General features: G+C 42.9%; 1 protein-coding gene and 1 non-coding gene across 3 annotated transcripts in view; both read right to left on the reverse strand.

Annotated features, from left to right (window-relative positions):
• Positions 1-15267, reverse strand: part of LOC128733409 (matrix metalloproteinase-2) — a 690883-nt gene that overhangs the window by 580382 nt on the left and 95234 nt on the right. The window lies entirely within an intron of this gene.
• On the reverse strand, positions 5241-5313 carry Trnar-ucg (transfer RNA arginine (anticodon UCG)). The gene has a single exon. It is a non-coding gene; the product is annotated as a tRNA-Arg (tRNA).

A 15267-nucleotide genomic window follows, 5' to 3' on the forward strand; every position in this document is an offset into this window, starting at 1 on the left:
GAGCCTCCCTGTTCCTGATGCTGGTGCAGTTGTTAACAAGAACTGTTTTCGTCGCACTGTAGCCTACTGACTTTCGCCAGATGACGATGGCAATCTCTCCAAACAGTGCTTATAGCTCATGATTCATACGTCTCCGCTGCTCTCCGCTTTCAGTTTGTACTCCTCCAAATATCGTCCGCAGTATCTTCCGATCGAGCATAGCGTATGCCTAGCCTTTTTGAAGGGCAAAGGAAGTCTAATTTCCCGCTTAAATGTGCAACTAGATCCCCTTACTAGTGATGTTGTCCGTGTGCACCAGCAATCCCAAATACACGAACCCATCTGCCACTTCTAGTTCGTCGCCTTCCACAGTTACCGTCCGCGAGAGGCACGCGTTTGTTTCCTTTGAGTATTTGGTCTTGGCCGCATTTATGTTTAGAACACTCGTTCTAGATTCCGATTTCGTTGGACCACCCCTTCAAGTGCGATGTTGAATAGCATGCAAAATAAGCTGTCACCTTGTCCCAAGTTTCGCCGCGTCTGCCATAGCTGGTCTCGATCTACTGTATCGTAAGTTGCTTTGAAATTAATAAAGATGTGATGCGCGGACAGGTTGTACTCCCGACATTTCTGGTAATTGCGTGGATCCTTATCAAGCCCGCCTGGTATTTCCCTACAAAACCTTGTGCTATCGGTGTCAGCCAGAGTAACAAGATCATTATCAAAAATTTTTTGAAAGGCACCCCGTAGGCCCCCTCCAGGGAAATTTGCTAGCTACGCCAATGCGTATAACAAAGGTTCCTTTCACCACTAGGTGGATTAAATCAGGTTTTTCTTTTACATTTTACCTTTTTCCTGTTTTGCCTGTCTCATTTCCTCTGTCTTTCTCTTTTTGCTCGCACTGTCCTCCGTTTTTCTTCTCTTTCTCGCTTTCATTTTTTACTGTTTCTTGTTTCATTGTTCCGTTTTTCTTGGTTCCCAGTCCCATTTGAAATTATATATTTTCGATTTTAGCTTTCTTCTTTCCCGTTTTCATCTCTCGTCTTCTCTTCTCCCCTTTTATTTGTTTCCAACTCACGTCTTTTAGTAATTCTTTTTACGTTCATTCCTTTGGTTTCCATTCGTTTATTCTATTCGTCTCTTACGGTTTTCCACTTTTTGATGCCCTGTTTTCCTGTCACATTTATTCTATTTTTTGCCTTTCTTTTTCCCATTCTTTTCCGGTTTCTCTTTTTTATATCCTGTATTTCATCTTTTATTCTCCCATTTTACCATTTTTTAGTTCGTTTTACTTGTTTTACTTTTCTTTGACTTGACTTGACTTTGACTTGACTTTGACTTGACTTTGACTTGACTTTGACTTGACTTTGACTTGACTTTGACCTTTGACCTCTTTTTCCCGATTTCCTCGTTTCGGTTTTCTTTTTTGTCTCTCGCTATTCTTCTATTCCTTTCTGTTTTCGCTTGTTTTTTGTTACGTATTTTCTTTCTTGCCATATTCTTGTCTCCTCCGTTTTATTCTGCTGTTCCTCTTTTTTCTGTTCTTTTTTTCATAATTTTCTTTTCTGTTCTGCGCCCTTTGCTTGAGTACTGAATTTCTGTTCTGTTTCTTTTGACGTAGGACTACGTCTTTGTTTACTATACTGAGACTGGGTAGCCCTTTGTGAAAACGAAAATAGAAGTGTAACGTTTGAATGAAAGATTTCAAATGCTAATAACTACTGAACGAAACTGAACAATTCATATGTCGTTGGATAGCTAAAATGATCAGCAATTTTATGGGGGGATAGAGACCAATTTTAAGGAGGGCGCAAGAGGGGAGCTACCATACAAATGAAAGACAAATTTCCTCAAAACTCTAGAACTAATCAAGCAATTGGAACCAAATTTGGCATGTAGGAGTTATTAGAGGCATGAATTTATTTTATTTAAAGATAAGGACTCTCGTCAAATAAAACAGAAATTTTCGCGTATGAGCCATATTTTCTGCTATGTAACAAGCGGTAAGCTGTGAAAGCAAACTAGTAAAATCTTCTCAAAGCAAAAGACAGTGAATCGACGCCGCTAACTTACGTGCCTGTTGCCATTCATGTCAAAAGAGAAGGACACCCGAATGGCACGTCATATTTGCGATGAACGTGTTTTGACTTTAATGTTATATGTAACCAATGGCCCTTTTAAAGGCCACAAGCGAGTTAAAGTAAGATTATTGAAACATGTCAAACTACGCATATGTAATCATATTCAATAGAATAATCTGTGGGCTGGTCATTCATTACCATTTCAACCTTTATGATGCACACAAGTGATTTTTAAAAGAAATCTTTATGTCTCATTGGAAGCAGGACTTGCACTTCAGGGGGTTCAGTCCACGTATTTTCATAGCGACCATTGCGAAATGCAATTTACATTAGTCCTTGATCTAATGATCTGATATAGTCTTACGTCACCCTTTCGTACAACCCTTAGGGCTTTATATCTACTAGTTTTTTCTTCTTTTTATGGTTTTCGTCGTTTTCAAGCCCGTTTTTGTTCTATTTCGACTTTTTTGATCTCGATTTCCGCCTTTTTTCGGTTTTTAACTCCTTTTCCAGTTTTTTTGTTTTCATCTGTATTCGTTCTTCGTTTTATTATGTCCTGTTTTTCTTCTTTTACTGACACGTTCTGTTTTTCTTTTCCGTTTTATCCCTTTTGTCATCCGTATAGGTTTCATTTTATACTTTTTTCTCTCCCCGTTTTTCCTCCTTTTCTGTTCTCGTTTCTCCATTTTCCTGCTTCTATAGTTTCTGCTTTTTTCCTCCTTTTTATCTCGTTTTTCCTTCTTTTCTGATCAATTTCCCTTCATTTTTTTTCTCGTTTTCCTTCTGGTTTTTACTTCTTTTCTTCTTTTCTCTTTTGTTCTTCTTTTTTAAAGTAGAATTTTTTCATTTTTGCCACATTTTTTCCTTGAAAAGATTCAAATCAGGCGAAGGTGCAGGCCACTCTTTCGAAGAAATAAAATCCTCACATCAAGCCTGTGTAGTGTGTACTTTTCGCCTGATGAAACGGTGCAGAATCTTGTTGGAAGCAGTATGGTGCATTAATGTAGTGTTTTTTTGAGGATGGAAAGCAAATGGCTCTTCAAAACATTACCGATTTCGTGTTGATTTTAGCACCAGGTTCAATGAACAGCAATGGAACCTTCACATTTTTGGAGAAACATTCCCATACCATTACCCTGGAAACATTCTGGAACCTTTGAGTAGCCAGTTTGTTTTAATGAATATCGGAAAGATGTACTGTATATGTCCGATCATTTTGTTGGTTATGGTGATCTTGTAGCAGGAGCATTTTTTCGACCAAAAACAGATTTTCACAATCACCAGATCAGCAGATCAGCACCACCAATCACCAATCAGCAGATGCCGACATCTTTCGACTCTTGCTTTACAATCCTTCTGTTTTACAATCAAACCGTGCACTCGTTGTTTTTTCTATGGAATCAATCAATCATCAAAAATCATCTCTCAAAGCATTGTTCAGGGTTGACTGCGAAATTTCCAGTTTCTTGGCCATTTTATGTCCAGATTTATCTGGTTTTCGTCGAATTCACGAGTAAGAGCTACTCGTTTGATGACTTCCGGTGGCCTCCTAGTGCGTTTACGACCAGGTTTGGGGAGTATTTTCCAAGAACCAATTTCCTTGTATCGCTTGTTGGTTCGAAAGATGAATCTTTCGTTTATTCCGAGAAGCTTGATCTTCTTTAAAATATCACAAGATCGAAAAATTTCCAAAAACAGACTTATTACAAGTTCCCTTTTTGCGTCCATGATTACCATGACGCTTAAACGAATGAAATTTCACGAACAAACTTGTAAGCTGTGTTGACATTTGAATATACTCTAAACGGTAAATATGCAGACACATTTGTGATTAACCCATTTTTAATTAAATACGTCCAAGAAACACTGACTGTTATTAGTACTTACCCCGTGCATCAACAAAATGCAGGGCTGCTTAAGTAAATGCCTTGGTGATAAATAAAATGCGTACCGGCTGATTAAAATTAGTTCTAGCACCTTACTTATCGTAAAAATAGTGGCCGACTGCAGACTTCTGGGTTACAGAAACTATTTGGTTTTACATAAAATTTTACAGAATAGGTGGGGCACGTGTTCCAGTGTGCCTGGGCACGCCAGTGAATTTGAGTGAAATTAGAACTCTTTCAAATTTTGACAGGCCTTTTTACGTCCTATTTTTGAGCATTTAATATTCAACTAATTAGGTATTAAATCAACTGATTGATAACTAATTTATAATTTATTTCATTTGCAAGTGCGTGTCTAGGCTTTTCAAACTTCACCTTGTTGGCATACAAGCAGGATGGAAAATTGAGCAAAAACCAACTTCACCATGATCGCGTCACGGTAAATTGAAAGTACATATTCGCTTTAAGTACCTACCAGCAACTTTCTTTTCAGTCTGCTCATGATGACGGTACTAAATGCATTCTGTTTTCTCCACCATACAAAATCACAAAATAAATGATATGCATGCAACAGTCTGGTGAAAACAGAATCCGCGGCAGAATTTCTTAGTCATTTTTCTGGACACAGTCTGGGCTGGGCAAACATTATGTACGAGAGGCTGCAGACGAAGAATGGAACAAATAAACTGTGCCGCCCGGTTTGATAAACGAGAAAATGACAAAAAAATGAGCCGGGAATGGAAATTATTCGTTTCTTTTTTTCGTGTTCCTTCTTTGGAACACCGGATATTATGGTGCGTTTCTCGTCTCTGTTAACTTTGGCACTTGATCAGCTGTCTTGATCTTGAGTGCTGTGCTGAGTGGAAACAAAGTTACTGTTTTATGAAACTGAAACCAAACATTATTTCAACCGCTTTCGATAATCAAACCTTACAGTCTAGAACAAAATTTGGTGCACATTTTTAATTGCCTCTAAAATAATCCAAGAATAACAAGAAACAAGATATTTACATGTGTTTACGGATACCACCAACTGCTAACAAGCACCCAACAACGTTAGGGGCACCGAAACATTAATCAATCAGAGGCAAACCAACAAAAGGAAAACAAACAATCAAATCCCACTAAGCCGGCCTGGCTCAGTTTAAAACGAAATGATGCAGTATATTTTTTAACTTCCGTTTGTTGTTCCCTTCATTTCAAATCCTAACAACAATTTATCTTTGATTTGTTTGCAAACAATTATTTATCAGAAGTTCGGCTTGATACAAAAATAAACAATCGTTAATTCGACCGACCGTGGCAGGACTCGAACCTGCAATCTTCGGATCCGAAGTCCGACGCCTTCTCCATTAGGCCACACGGCCGTTGTTGATAGCGGTGTGCGTCGTCTTGCTGACCGCTACTGCCTGGCAGCTAGAAGCGCGCTGACAAGAGTTGAAGTGATAACGACTGGTCCGCGCTTGTGGATCATTCATTCGTGATTTGTTCTAAATAAGTTAGTACCTACCTAGTCAATGGACTCGATTTACGCAACTGGTTGCGAGAAGAATCTTAATTGATCTTGATGAAACATAATCAGTGCGGTACAGTGAGCAGCAGTAAGATGATAGTCGAGCTAAATTGAAGTGGGACATTTTTTATTTCATAATAAGATGATGTGATTTGAAATTTACAGTAATGTTAATGACCTCACGGGAAAGAAATTCTTTCATTTAAATTATTCGGTAAAGCAATCTTCAGGATTCTTCAATCACGAATGTACTGATAGTCATTGAAAACTTCTAAATGACGGTAATACCATTGTGAATAAAAATACAATGCGAACTTATACGCCACTATAGTGATAACGACATTTATAGAAATAAGGCGATAACGGATTCCTGTAGCATAGCTTATGTGATAATTGGGCATTGGTTTTTTCAGAAGGTTGCTAAATATGTCACACTCTATCTATGTTGTGCTTTGTAATACATTGACTTATGATCGGATTTCCGGAATTTAATTTGCAGCAGTCCTTTTTTGGGCAGCTCAAACTATAAATTTATTTACTTATTAGATGATGAAATCAAATTTTACTTATTATATATTAATTACTCACAAAGTAGTTTCCTTTTCTACGTCGTGCACACTACTTATTTGCCTGACGCCTGCAGCTTCACCTTCCTAGATTAAGTTTTCGTTAGATACATTTAATTTTAATTTAATTCCAAGTTCACTTACAATACTGAGAAAACAGGTTTTAAACAATTTAGGAAAATTAAGGTCTAGGATTAAACAATAATAGCGTTCAAATTTTCAATTAATCCGCACTTCGCAAATAGCTAGATACAATGCTTCTTTATTTTTGGTTTGGGTTCTTCTTCTACTAACTTACTTTTACTTATGTGTCCATGTCCGCCGGTCCGGCAGAACAAAGGGATGAAATCTGAGATCTCCACTGCTGACGGTTACCCGCCATGGCTTTTACCTATCGCCAGGACAGATTCTCGTCTACAGCCCGGATGTCGTTGGCTAAGCTCCGTCGCCATGAGCCTCTGGGTCTGCCTCTTCTACGCTGTCCTTGTGGATTCCAGTCTAGTGCTGCTCTGCAAACCTCGTTCGCTCCTTTCCCCAAGGTGTGTCCGATCCACTTCCATCTACGTTCACGAATTTCTGCGGCTATCGGCCGTTGATGACACCGACGATGGAGTTCCTCATTGGAAATCCAATTATCAGGCCACCAGGCACGAATAATGTATCGCAGGCACCGGTTAATGAATACCTGCAGTTTTTGCGTTGTCTCCGCTGAGACGCACCACGCTTCGCAGGCATACAGCAGTACGGATTTAACGTTTGAATTAACGATTCGGGTTTTCGTACGTAGAGTGATCTGGTTTGAGCGCCAAATGTTTCGCAGATCTGCAAAGGCACCCCTGGCCTTCCTGATCCGTGTGGCTATATCAGTCTTGGTACCACCATCGGGCGTTGCTTGGCTACCAAGATATTGAAAGGCGTCTACCTGCTCAACTTGTTGTCCCGCTACTGTGAAGTTGGTGGAATTGTCAGTGTTCACTACCATAGACTTAGTTTTCGCTACATTGACTGTGAGACCTGCTGCCTGGGAGCTCTCGGAGAGGTAATCTAACTTGCTCTGCATATCGTTTCGGCGTTGTGCGAGCAAGTCAATGTCGTCGGCTAGGTCGAGGTCAATTAGCTGCTCCATCGTTAGAGGATTCCAAGGCAAGCCTCGATTCGGTCTGCTGTCAATTGCTCCAACTAATATCTCATCCATAACGATGAGAAACAGAAACGGTGATAAAATGCAACCCTGTCTCACGCCAGCAGTAACCCTTATGGGGTCGGACAAGACGCCGTCGTGCAAAACCTTGCATGAGAACGCCTCGTACTGAGCCTCGATGAGATGGACTAGCTTAACTGGAACTCCTCTAGGCCTAAGTGCGCCCCAGATGTTTTCGTGATTGAGTCGGTCGAACGCCTTTTCGAAGTCAACGAACACCAGTAGAAGAGAGTCCTGGAATTCGTTGATCTGCTCCAATATAATGCGGAGCGTTGTGATATGGTCTACACTTGATTGGCCAGCACGGAATCCAGCTTGCTGCCGCCGGAGAGTAGCGTTGGTTTTCTCCTGGATCCGGTTGAGGATTACCTTACAGAGTACTTTAAGAGTAATACAGAGCAACGTGATGCCACGCCAGTTACCGCATTCCGTTAGGTCTCCTTTCTTAGGGACTTTGACCAATATGCCCTGCATCCAGTCCACCGGAAAAGTTGCGGTTTCCCAAATATTGCTGAAATGCTAATGCATTATTTGGTTTGACAAAGATGGGTCAGCTTTGAGAATTTCGGCTGAAATACGATCTATCCCTGGCGCTCGATTGGATTTCATACTCTTGATGGCTGCTACAATTTCATTCAGCGATGGCGCCTCCGAGTTCACGCGATTTATTCGACGAACTGTAGGCGTCGTACGCTGCTGGTTTTGTTGGTCTCTGACATTTGAAACTCGGAAGAGTTGTTCAAAATGTTCAGTCCATCGCTTAAGCTGTTCTGTACGGTCAGTCAATAGCTGACCAGCTCTGTCCTTTAGCAGCATCTTTGTATTCATCCTGGCACCACTAAGGCGGCGAGAAATATCGTACAACAAACGGATATCACCATTGGCGGCGGCGGTTTCTCCTTGTTCGGCTAGGGAGTTAGTCCAGGCTCTCTTGTCCCGCCTACAAACACGTTTAACAGCCCTCTCCAGTTCGGCGTATCGTTGACGGGCAGCTGTCTTAGCCGATCTAGCCCGCGCTCGCTCAATGCCGGCTTTCGCCTCTCTCCGCTCGTCGATCTTCCTCCAAGTTTCATCCGAAATCCACGCCCCCCGCCCACTGCGCGCTTTACCGAGGGTTTCATCACTGGTCGTGATGAAAGCGTTCTTGATGCCGGTCCTTTGCTCTTCGACGGTTCCACCAGGTGACAACTCTGAGACTCGAGATTCAAGTTGTTCAACAAAGGCCCTTTTCACCTCAGGATTCTCCAATCGGCGGACGTCGTAGCGGCACCTAACTTTCTCCTCCCGTCGTTGGACACGTGCGACGCGCAGACGTATCTCAGCGATAACAAGATGATGGTCGGATGCAATATCAGCGCTGCGTTTGTTGCGTACATCAAGAAGGCTCCTTCTCCATTTCCGGCTGATACAGATGTGGTCGATTTGGTTTTCTGTTCGGCCGTCGCGGGAAACCCACGTGACTTTATGTACTGGTCTATGGGGGAAGAGCGATCCACCAATGACCATGTCGTTATTACCACAGAATTCTATTAACAGCTCCCCGTTTTCGCTCATCTCTCCTAGGCCATGGCGTCCCATGACGTGTTCAAGGTCCGCGTTGTTTGAGCCAATCTTCGCGTTGAAGTCGCCCATGTGAATTTGGATGTCCCCCTTCGGGATTTTCTCAACCACGCTGTTCAGATGGCTGTAAAAACTCTCTTTCTCCTGCAGGTCGGCAGCATCTGTTGGCGCATAGCACTGGATTGCCGTAAGGTTCCTAATCCGTGTTCTGAATCTGGCAACGATTATTCGCTCATTTATTGGTTCCCACTTCATCAGGGCCGCATGTGCCCCTGGGCTCAGTAGGAATCCAACTCCTCTTTCTCGAGTAGCATTTTCACATCGTATGCCAGAGCAGAGCAAGACTTGCCCGGATGATGTCCTGTGTTCGCCAGTACCCGGCCAGCGGACCTCGCTCAGCCCTAGGATTTCAAGCTTCAGGCGGCTAGCTTTCCTTGCAAGTTGAGCCAGCTTGCCCTGCTGGGTAAGGGTCAGTATATTCCATGTTCCGATTCGTGTCCGTGTTTTCATGCTAAAGGTCGTTGCCAATAATCCAGATAGATTTCTTCTTTCATTTTCGGTAACTTTTTTATGTTCTGGTACAGTAGGCTGTTAACCTAAGGTCCTTATCCCGCTGATGGGGCTGCCAACTTAATGTGGGCGGGAGCCATTGTGCCCCTTTTCCTGTTAGCATACGACAACCGAAGTTGCGTACCCCAGCCGGCACCTCGTGGAGGTAGGAATAGGAGTTAATGAACAGAGGTTATGGAATGCACATGTTCATCCTTTGCCAGCCTTCTTCTACTGAGAGTGTTGCCAAACTGTACGTTCGCTCATCTTCCATCTCTCACCTACAACATAACTACCCGCCACTGAAAATTTGTGCCCAGCGGTGCCAACAACTTATTTACTTACTTACTCAAGTGGCTTGCCGTCCTAGGACAAAGCCTGTTGAACAAGGTTTCTCTATGTAACTCGGTTGTGGGCTACCGCTTTCCAATTCCTCGGACACCGAGTACTCTCCGCCAAATCTCGCTCCACATGGTCTAACCACCTTGCTCGCTGCGCTCCTGCTCGTCTTGTTCCTACCAGATTTGAGGCGAACACCATCTTTGCAGTGTAGTTGTCTGGCATTCTTGCAACATGCCCTGCCCATCGTATCCGTCCAGCTTTAGCCACCTTCTGGATACTGGGTTCGCCATAGAGCTGTGCGAGTTCATGGTTCATCCTCCGCCTCCATACTCCGTTCTTCAGTACGCCGCCGAAGATCGTTCTTAGCACTCGTCATTCGAAAACTCCGAGAACTCGCAGGTCCTCCTCGAGCATTGTTCATGTTTCATGCCCGTAGAGAACAACCGGTCTAATAAGCGTCTTGTACAGGGTGCACTTTGTACGGGGACTTAGTCTGCTCGACCGCAACTGTTTGTGAAGCCCATAGTAAGCACGGCTTCCGCTGATAATACGTCTCCGAATCTCACGGTTGGTATCATTGTCCGCCGTTACCAGTAAGCCAAGGTAGACAAACTCGTCGACTACCTCATACTCATCGCCGTCGATCAATATATAATATACTGCCTATGCGGCGTCGGTCGGCCTCGGTTCCGCTGGCCAGCATGTACTTTGTTTTAGATCTTAACCCAATCTTTTTACCTTTAACCCAATCTTTTCTGCTTCGCGCTTTAGTCTGGTGTACTGTTCAGCCACCGCCACAGATGTTCCGCCGATAATATCCATGTCATCGGCAAAGCAGACGAATTGACTAGATTTGTTGAAGAACGTGCCTCGCGTATTGATATCCACTCGGTTCATAACACCTTGTAGCGCTATGTTGAACAGCAGGCATGAGAGACCATCCCTTTGACGAAGTCCTCTGTGTTGTGTATGAACTTGACAATCCACCCGAAATCCGAACACAGCACTGTGTACCATTCATCGCAGCTTTAATCAGTTTGATGAGCAGACGTTTCTCGTCCATGATTTTCCATAGCTCTTTCCGGATCGATGGCATCATATGCGGCTTTGAAGTCAACGAACAAATGATGCATGGTAACTCTCTATTCACGGCCCTTTTGGAGAATCTGCTGCAGTGTAAATATTTGATCCGTTGTTCGACGAAGCCGGCTTGATAATTTCCCACAAATCTGTTCGCAATTGGTGATAGTCGGCAGAAAATGATTTGGGACAGCACTTTATAGGTGGCATTGAGAACGGTGATCGCTTGATAGTTCTCACAATCCAACTTGTCGCCCTTTTTATAGATCGGGCAGATAACCCCATCTTTGGACACACCTCGAGTAGCTGTTCCGTGTCCCAAATTGAATTGTTAGAATTACGGTGCATACAAACAGCCAGCTTTTCTGGTCCTATTTTAATAAGCACCGCTCAGATGCCACCTTTCCCAACTAACCTGTTGTTCTGTAACTGCATGATGGCCTCCTTAACTTCGCCTATCGTTGGGGCTGGCACCTCTCCTTCGTTTGTTGCACCGTCGAAATCGCTTTCCCCGGCATTATGGTTCTCCGCCTCGGCGCCATTCAGGTGTTCGTCGAAGTGCTGCTTCCACCTATCGGTCACCTCACGATCGTCCGTAAGAATACTATCAGTCTTATCCCGACACATTTCGCCTCGCGGCACAAAGCCTTTGCGGGATCCATTCAGTTTCTGGAAGAACTTTCGCGTTTGCTGAGAACGATGCTGCCGCTCCAACTCTGCATATTCCTACTCTTCCAGGTAGCGCTTTTTCTCCCGGAAGATTTGGTTTCGCTGCATCTTCTTCTGTTTGTGTCTTTCCATGTTCATACGTGTGGCACTGCGCATGTTGGCCGCCCGCGCAGCGTTCTCCTCACCCATCATCCTCCTACATTAATCGTCAAACCAATTGTTCCGCTGATTCCGGGTCATATGCCCGATGGAGCTCTCCGCTACACTATTGATGGCTGTTTACTTTCATAATGTTTTAAAGAACCATTTGCTTCCCATCGTCAAAAAACATTACAAGTATGCTCTATACTGCATCCAACAAGATTCTGCAGCGTCTCACTAGCCGAAAGCTACATAGGCTCAGTGTGAGGACAATTCTCCGGATTCAATTTCTTTGAAAGAGTGGTCTACCTTTTCACCTGATTTGAATCCTCTCGACTTCTACGCATGGGGTAAAATACTGGCAAACTAGGGAGCACCAAAGGATTGACTGTGGATACTTTCAAGTAATGTTTGAAAAAGATGTGAGATGAAATACCTCTGAATGTCGTGCGTGCCAACTGTAATGCTTTTCAACAACGATTGCGACTGATAATTGAAAGCTAAAAAGATTTGAATTGGACTAGTTTAAGACAAATGTTATAGATGTACTTTACACGAAATACACTGAAAATCAAAATGTATGCAAGCGTCTTATTTTTGTGACCATTTACTTTGGTGACAGTTATTACCACTCACCCTGTTAGCCCCTTAAGACAATATTCATCATTCAAAAGTATAATTTTACTATCCACAACAAAGCATATTGCGTAAGCACACAGCTTCACGTAATCACTGGTTTTCGCATTCTAATAAAATCAGTCAGTTTAGGCGAAAAGAATCGAATAGGAAACTTGCATGAAATTGCATAACATACGGTTTTACCTCGGCGTAACGCTGGTAGCTTTATATAGACAGTAACACTACGGGGCAGAATTATGCAAAACAATGCCGCTGAGACCCATTTTGGAGTGGAATGTCTGAAACACCAACGCAACATTTACAGTTGCAGATCGGATGTTTTAGAACCACCGCAGGCCACAGAACAGGTGGCCGTAATAACCGTTCGTCACTATATAGTTTCTCGTCAAACAGTTGTTTATTTGTTCTCGTACTCCGTTATGTCAACCATATATTTGCATTAATTAACCTACTTCTGGCAGTGGTACGATATATTGCTGCATTAAATTTAATATTTTTGTCATTGCTGAAACGTTAGCAAATACCAATTCTTCATAGACAAATAAAATGACTGATGAATGACATTCATATCAATGAGATAACGAAGAAGGTTAGACCATACAAAAGCCTTCTGATGATGGAATGGCAATCAATCAACCAACGTAGGTGTTCCAGGGCATGACTTTTTTTTTCTAATACAGGATGCAACGTCTGCTGCATGGATGCAACAAACAAGAACTGACTGTAAACGAGTCAAGGGGTGGTCCCATAAATTATCGGCAACTGTCAAAACACATTGTTGCGTTCAACTACTCTGCTCAAAAGAAAACATATTCCAGGAGGGGGAGTCTACATTCATTCAATCACGAGGTAAAAGAAACGAAGCATCGTCAAAATGATGCACGACTAGGTATGCCACTTTACATAGAGGACTCATTCAGCTTTGTTGTTGTTGCGGTGGAGGTGTATGGAAAAATGAAATGTCGGTACTTACGCGGTGACGTGATGCATGCATCGTTTTCCTTCACGGTGCCCGCGGATCCCACTTAATTTTTCATTCCCTAATCTTGCTTTATGCTTAGTAATAATAATCTGCATTTGTATGAGCGCCGTCACCGCGCTCCGCGCATGCAGCTCACGTGCGCGGGTCGGTTTTTCGGCTGAATTTTGAGGCAGGGAATGGCCTCTCTTGGCGGCGGCGGCGGCGATGTCTGGCTGCTTGCAACACATACAGCACACCCCGACAGAAGATGATTGCATGAATTATGGGCTCTTCGTCGTGGCGACAATCTTGGTTCAGCCATAGCGGCATGCAAGGCGGCTTGGAGAGAAGAGTGAAAAAACAGTAACGATATTTTAACAATATCCATTGAAATGTCAGGAAAAAGTCAACGCAGCGCTGGATTTGGTCCGCTGATTGCGGAAATTATGGCTGCGATAAACTGACAACGAGTTTGGGTAGATCAAGGTTCTCCGTGACCGAGAAAAGACCAGAGAGTGAGTTTATTAATGTGACTTGTATGTACTTTTGTGTGTGGGAAATGATATTTTTAGAATTGTTAACTATTGAAAATGTTGTTTGAAATTTTGTGCCATTAGCAACTTGTTTTAAGTCATTAACTAACTGGTTATGAAGTTGATAGATTACAAAAAAGTGACAATTCATAATCAGATAACGCTTCATTATTACCAATTTTTCATTAGAAGTGTACCCAGCTTTCGCTATTGGAATCGATGCGTAGAAGGTTTTCTGGTTGATTGGTGCAAAAATATTGAAAATCTATCGGAAAATCACTAAGTTATTAGCGCTCAAAATCTTTCATTTCTTCTTAAGGTTTGAGTTTCGATCGATTTTAGTATAAAGGTATAGGAATCACTGAGAAAACCGGATATCATTGACGTAGCTAGGAAATTACCCTAAGGGGGCCTAGGGGTGCCTTCCAGAAAAATTTCATTATGATCCTGTTACGCCGCCGGGGTTTTGTAGAGAATTGCCTGGCGGGCTTCATGTGGGCCCGCGCAACTACGGACCAGATGTTTACCATCCGACAGATCATGCAGAAATATCGAGAGTACAACGTGTCCAAGCATCACACCTCAATTCATTTCAAAGCAGCATACGATACAGTCGATCGCACCCAGCTATGGCAGATAATGCACGAACACTGTTTTCCGGGCAACTGACGCAACTAATCAGAGCTACATTGGATCAAGTGACACTTTCGAGTCTCATAGAGACGCGGCGAGGGTTAATACAAGGTGACAGCTTATCTTGCATGTTCTTTAACATCGCTCTTGAGGGGGTTATCCGACAGGGGGTCATCGAAACGAGAGACATGATTTGCACCCAGGGTAGCCAACTCCTAGGCTATGAAGATGACTTTGATATCATAGCCAGGAACGTTGCGACGGCGGACAACTTTGTAACAACCGTGCAACAACTTTGTAACAACCGTGCTAGTAGAGTTGTGTATTTGATAACGCCCTTAATGTCCTCACACAGCTCTGTATACCATCCATCGTAGTCTGCATCAATTAAGTGAGCTTCCCGGAAAAACCGTTTTCGTTCATTATTTTCCATAGCTCTTCAAAGTCAATATTATCATATGCGGTGTTAAAATCGATGAATAGGTCATATCGACGATTTTGAAGGATCGTAACACAAAAATTTGATCCGTTATAGATCGCCCATCGACAAAAATCGGATTGATAGCTTTCCACAAATCCAATTATTGGCGATAATATATGGTCAAATATGATCTGAGAAAGGGTTGACAATAGTGATCGCTCGACAGTTCTCACATTTCAACTTGTCACCGTACTTATATATTGAGAATACTACGCCCTCCTTCCACTCCTCCGGTAAATATTCTGGTTTCCAGGTTCTGACTATCAGCTGGAGCAGACAGGTAGTAAACCTATCCGCCTATCTTGATTAGCTCCACTGTGATGCCTTCTTTGTCGGCTGCCCTGTTGTTCTTGAGTCGTTTGATGGCGTCGGTAACTTCACGTATTGTAGAAATCGGCACATCTCCATCTCCATCATTGGCCGTACTGATGCCCTGTAGTCATTCCTCGTGCT

This window comes from Sabethes cyaneus, chromosome 2 (genome assembly GCF_943734655.1).
Source record: "Sabethes cyaneus chromosome 2, idSabCyanKW18_F2, whole genome shotgun sequence".
Taxonomy (NCBI): domain Eukaryota; kingdom Metazoa; phylum Arthropoda; class Insecta; order Diptera; family Culicidae; genus Sabethes; species Sabethes cyaneus.